Consider the following 6,858-nt stretch of genomic DNA (forward strand, 5'->3'; position numbering starts at 1 on the left):
TGTAAAGTCAGAACAGACAAACCAATTAACAGTGCAAAAAGTGTTGAACTATTTGCTAGAGAATATAAATGTCAATTATAGTATAATTTGTAGTATATATGTCATGAATGTCATGTAAGAGTCACATAACATAAATGCTATTTATAAATGTCTTTGAGACATACCAGTTGTGGAACACTAGGCTCCAGGACCAAATAAGAAATCCTCTGTTTTGCATTCAAAATCCTTCATAATCTGCACTCTTTCCACATATACCTTTCTGGGCTCTTCACATCTTACAGCTTCCTCCCCACCCTTCACCCTCATATAGTCTGTGATCTAATAATAATGGTCTCCTTGCTTTTTGAACAAGATACTCCATCTACTGGTTCAGGCCATTTTCAGTGGAATGTGCTCCCTCCTTATCTCACCCTTCTGGTTTCCTTCACTTCCTTTACGTCTCAACTAAAATGCTGTCTTCTATAGCAAATACCAATGTGGTCATCCCTTTAAAATTGCCTTCTCTGCAGTAGGTTTGCTGGAGAAAGTACGTCATTGTCAAGTACCTTATCTTGCCAGTTGATATTCAGGATCTTCCTCAGATAATTCAAATGGAAATCATTCAGTTTCCTGGCATGGCACTGGTATACTGTCCAGGTTTCACAAGCATACAATAAGTTCTGTACAACATACAATGGTTCTGTAGACCTTTAGTTTGGTAGGCAGTCTGATAGTTTTTATCTCCCCTACTTTCCTTTGGAGCCTACCAAACGTTGATTTGGTTCTGGCAATGTGAGTGTCAACCTCGTCATCTACGTGTACATCCACGGAAAGTGTACAGCAAAAGTAAGTGAACTTGTCCCAGCATTCAAAATTTCTCCCTTTTCTGTGGCCAATGGTTCCATGTATGGGTGGTGTGGTGTTGGCTGGTGGAGAACCTCTGTTTTCTTGGTGTTGTTGGGACAAATTGAGCTCAAGCAGGAGAGAAACAACCCATATTTTGTTGCATCTCAGCCTCAGAAACTTCACTGAGTGCACAATCATCTTTACAAAAGTTTGACTTGTAGCCTTTTCAAGTCAAATAATTTATGATCAATGTGGTGATTGACCTTGATGTCATTTTTTGTCCTTGATGAAGGCATCTGACAACATCACTGAAAACACAATGTGAAAAAAGATGGAAGCAGCACAGATCCCTGCTTCACTCCACTGATGACTGGGAAAGCATGGGAGCATCATCTATAATAATAATAATAATAATAATAATAATAATAATAATAATATATACAATCTATTATACATATACATAATAAGCACATAGTAGGTGCTTAATAAATGTTTATTGACTTACTGACTGGGTCCTAGTCAGCTTTTTAAGACTCTAAGTTGTTGGGGGGCGGAGCCAAGGTGGCTGAGTGAAAGCAGTGACTTGCTTGAGCTCTCCCCCAAACCCCTCCAAATACTCATAAAAAATGGCTCTAAAGAAATTCTGAAGCAGCAGAACCCACAAAAAGACAGAGTGAAACAAATTTCGAGCCCAAGACAACCTGGATGATTGATCAGAAAGGTGTATCTCGCTGGCCTGGGAGCGCAGTGCAGCGCAGCATGGGTGCGCAGGCCACAGCAAACCTGGAGCAGGCCTCAGAGGACTGAATCGTGGGCAGCTGTGGAGGTTTTCAGACTCCTCAATCCACAAATGCCAAAGACAACTTAGAAGGTCAGTGGGAAAAATCTGTTTCTGTCAGTGGTCAGAGAGGAATGTAGGGTTTCAGCTCCTTTCCCCAAGAGCATGGCCCTGGGGGGGGGGAGGGGAAGCTGCTTCCCGACCTTCCGGCCCACAGAGTGAGGGGGAATCCAGTGGCTGATCAGAGAGGGATTGCAGGGATCTCTTTGCCAGTGCTGAGGCAGAAATCTCTTGCTTTGCCCGTGTGTATCTGGGTCACAGTTCTGGGCAACGATGCTGGGGTGAGGAGGAGTGCTGGTGTGGAGGAGCTTGTAGTGACTGTGGAGAGGAACCCTTCCTCACAGTTACGGGACAGAAAGGAATACTTGTGGTCACAGGCCAGGAAAGGAGTAAACAGCTCATCCCTTATCATACCACCTTGGAAGAACTGAAAATTTACAAGTCCCTACAAGTATCTCTGAAAACAGCTACACAAACCCCCAAAGCATGGGACAGTACACTCTCCACATTGGAAGCAGACTCTTACCTTAACAAGGAGTTTAAAACTCAAATAATTGGCTGGGATCATGAGCAAGCAGCGCAAAAAGAGTCAGACTATATTATCTTACTTCAGTGAAAAAGAAGATCAAAATATACAACCAGAAGAAGACAACAAAATCAAAGCTCCTACATCCAAAGCCTCCAAGAAAAATATGAATCAGTCCCAGGCCTTGGAAGAGCTCAAAAGGGATTTTGAGAAGCAAGTAAGGGAAGTAGAGGAAAAACTGGGAAGAGAAATGAGAGTGATGCAAGAAAATCATGAAAAACAAATCAACAGCTTGCTAAAGGAGACCCCAAAAAATACTGAAGAAAATAACACCTTAAAAAAAGCCTAACCCAAATGGCAAAAGAGGTCCAAAAAGCCAATGAGGAGAAAAATGCCCTAAAAGAAAAATTGGCCAAATGGAAAAGGAAGTCCAAAAGATTACTGAAGAAAAACTTCCTTAAAAATTAGAATAGAGCAGTTGGAAGCTAGTGACTTTATGAGAAATCAAGACACTGTAAAACAAATCCAAAAGAATGAAAAATTAGAAAACAATGTGAAATATCTCATGGAAAAACAACTGACCTGGAAAATAGATCCAGGAGAGAGAATTTAAAAATTATTGGACTATCTGAAAGCCATGATCAAAAAAAGAGCCTAGACATCATCTTTCAAGAAATTATCAAGGAAAATGCCTGATATTTTAGAACCAGAGGGCAAAATAGAAATTGAAAGAATCCACAGATCTCCTCCTGAAAGAGATCCCCAAAGGAAAACTCCTAGGAATATTGTAGCCAAATTCCAGAGTTCCCAGGTCAAGGAGAAAATATTACAAGCTGCCAGAAGGAAACAATTCAAGTACTGTGGAAACACAATCAGGATAACACAAGATTTAGCAGCTTCTACATTAAAGGACCACAGGGCATGGAATATAATATTCCAGAGGGCAAAGGAGATAGGATTACAACCAAGAATCACCTACAGCAAAACTGAGTATAATCCTTCAGGGGAAAAATGGTCATTCAGTGAAATAGAGGACTTTCAAGCATTCCTGATGAAAAGACCAGAGCTAAACAGAAAATTTGACTTTCAAATACAGGACTCCAGTGGAACATGAAGAGGTAAACAGGAAAGAGAAATCATAAGAGACTTATTAAGATTGAACTGTTTACATTCCTGCATGGAAAGATGATATTTGTAACTCATGAGAACTTTGTCAGTATTAGGGTAGTTGAAGGAAAAAAATTGTATGTATGTATATATAGATAGATAGATAGAGGGCACAGGGTGAGTTGAAGATTAAGGGTCATATCTGGAGAATAAAATTAAGGGATGAGAGAGGATGATACTCGAGAAGAAAGGGAGAGGTAGAATGGGGTAAATTATCTCACAAAAAAAAACAGAAAAGAAAAGTCTCTCACAGTGGAGGGGAAACAGGGGAAGGTGAGAGGGAATGAGGGAATCTTATTCTCATAGGATTTGGCTTAAGGAGAGAATAACATACACATTCAATTGGTATGGAAATCTGTCTTACCCTACAGGAAAATAGGGGGAGAAGGGGACAAGAGAGCAGGGGGTGATAGAGGGGAGGGCAGATTGGGAAAGAGGGTAATCATAAGCAAATACTTCTGAGGAGGGACAGGGTCAAAAGAAAGAATAGAATAAATGGGAGGGAAGAATAGGGTTAAGGGAAATAGAGTTAGTTTTTCACAACATGTCTACTAAGGAAGTGTTTTGCATAACTGCACATGTACAACCTATATTGAGTTGCTTGCCTTTTCAATGAGGATGGGTGGGGAGGGAGGAAGGGAGAAAATTTGGAACTCAAAGTATTTAAAACACATGTTTTAAAAAAAATGTTTTCACATGCAACTGGGAAATAAGAAATACAGGAAATGGGTTACAGAAGTCTATCCTGCTCTACAGGAAAATAGAAGGGGAAGGGCATAAGAGAAGGGAGGGGGGAGAGATAGAAGAGAAGGCAGACCAGGGAAGGGGTATTCAGAATGCATGCCATCTTGGGGTGGGGGGAGGGTGAAAATTTGGAACTCAAAAACTTGTGGAAGTGAATATTGAAAAGTAAAAATAAATAAATTTATATAAATGGAAAAAATTTAAAGAAAGAAAATGAAGGTGAGTCAAAAATCTCAAAAATATTTTTGAAAATATTTTTGAAAAATTTTTAAAGAGAAAAATAAAGCTTTATGTTTAAAAAAAAAAGACTCTAAGTTGTGGAACAGTTGTCAACCAACATTGATTAACAATGTTTTCCTACTGGATGATCTGTACAGCAGTAAAATAAAGGTCTTAAAAAATTAAGGAGGGAGGGTGGTAAATAACAGTGTAGGAATGCTAAGCAGCACAAGCCTGAACACTTAAGTTTTCATGCCTGGCTCTGGTTATCAATGGTCTTTTTGCAGGAAAATGTTTCCTGCATTCCAAACAACTGGTTTATAGAAGTTTGCACCTAATATTAAGGCACTCAAAAAATGTTGTTGAGATGAATAATGGAGGTCTAAATGAAAGCAAATACCCCATAATCCAAAGCTGATGGAAACTCTTCTGTACTTAATGGTCTTCAGAATTTTCCTGGAGCTCTATAAGGCTGACTAGCCTAGAATCACACAGCCAGCATGCACTTAGAGGTCTGACTTAAATGTAAATCTTCCCAACTCCAAAGCCTCCTTGTTGATCACAGCCAGACACAGAATAGTAGTTGTCTTTGTCCCATCATTTACCTTTTGAGGGATGAAATCACCATTAAAGGAAATAACGCACTTCCTAGCTGTTCTGCTTCTGGCAGAGCATCAGCAGATATTGAGAGATAGTGTAGTGCAGTGGGAAAAGTACTAGATTTGGAGTCAGAAGAGCCGTGATTGAATCTTGACTGTTTCTCAATCCTATGTAAATTTTAGAGAGGCACTTGAAGTTCTGTGCCTCAGTTTCTCCATCTATAAAATTGAAATTAGACTAGATAACTTCTAAGGTCCTTTCCAACTCTAAATCTATGAAATATATCTAAAACACTGAAGAATACTATCACTACAGTATTGTGTTTTCATGTCAAGTTTGTCATCTCCTTCCCGAACAATTGATGTCTTTCTCCTTCTGCCTTGGTAGGTTAGATTACATCTTTGCAACAATATCACTTCTGTTTCTTTCTCTGCTTATTCTCATCCAGATGCTCTATGCCATTTTTATTCACATGAATATGCATTATTAATATGCAATGAGGTACTCTTTTACAATTTTGTTTTCCTTTACATAAGATACATGTCCCCAATGGCAAATTTCAGTTATAAGTTCCCTCCTTCAACATCTCAGTAATACATGTGAGGCCAAATTTGTTTCCTTGAAATAGGATCTCTGGTTCATCCTGTTTATTGCATATTCATTTTACATAGATCTCTCTTCTGCTATTCTCCCTTCTATTTTGTACCACCTACTCTCTGAGATACTAGGCTTGCTAATCTTATATCAATAGTTTTCTCTTTTTCAGCTTAAAATTCTCATCTGTGAGTTAGTAAGATGATTGCAGGCAAAAAATGTTTCTACTGGCCTTTTGGAGATGGACTGCATCAGTCTTATGTTTTAAGTCATAATCCAGAATGCCAATTCTCAGACAACAACTTCATAGTGAAATGATTTTGTTTCCTTCTGAATCACCTCCTTTCAATTGGCAATAATGATGTAAATAACACCAACTTCCATAAAGTTTTCAGTCGCTTTGCTTTGTTTTACATTTTTTTAGTCTACTACTTCATAACTCTTAGAAATGCTTTCTGGGGTCCTTATAATATTTTTTCACCCTTACACAATTCATCAGGTCAGTTTTGGTCAGATTTGACAGCTCTAAAAGTCTCTCTGATATATCCAGATTACATACCCTAGGAAGACAGTAGACCACTCTGTGTGTGCATGTTTGTGTATGTGTACATCTATCTTTCACTAAAATATTACTCCAATGCCTCATCATGATGTGAAGGTGACTTTGGGCTCTCAAAGGCTGTGCTAATGAAATGCAAACTTTGGAAGATCCCATCCAAGCTGGATAGACTTCAAGTACAAATTAACAAAGTTCAGAGGATCTGTTCATGAGGTTGACCACAATGTGATTGATGTGTTGGCCTCAGCAGTGCTGAAGAACTATTTATTTTTAGAGAGGTTGCTATTGGCATTAATGGTGAGAGTACTCTTACCCATGAAGTAATAAATCTTTGGGATGTTAAAGAACATTTGTTAATGTGTATATTTACATATCATCCATATGTATATAGAGAGATAGCCTTAATTGACACTCCTTTCATGAGGGAAAGCCAGCTGTATCAATATTTACATATGAGCTAATTATGTTTGGCCAGTTCCTTTGAGACAGTGGCCATAGTCATATCCACCATCTAAATATTGATGCATGGTATCCAAAATACTTTATAGTTTAATGTTACATTGTAACGACACGGAAATGTAAATGTAAATTATGTAAATACATAATTTCCAGGGCCGTTATTCTTTAGGAAGAAAAAGAACATATGGGGAGGGGTGTGAATGTACACACATGTATATGTTACACTCATATGAATATGTGTGCACATACAACTGTCTATGTATACATATACCTGCAAGTATCCTTAGAGGGACAGCTCAGCACAAAAGATAAATAAATAAATAAATA

This window comes from Phascolarctos cinereus, unplaced genomic scaffold, assembly GCF_003287225.1.
Source record: "Phascolarctos cinereus isolate Bilbo 61053 unplaced genomic scaffold, phaCin_HiC Scaffold_5;HRSCAF=322, whole genome shotgun sequence".
Taxonomy (NCBI): Eukaryota; Metazoa; Chordata; class Mammalia; order Diprotodontia; family Phascolarctidae; genus Phascolarctos; species Phascolarctos cinereus.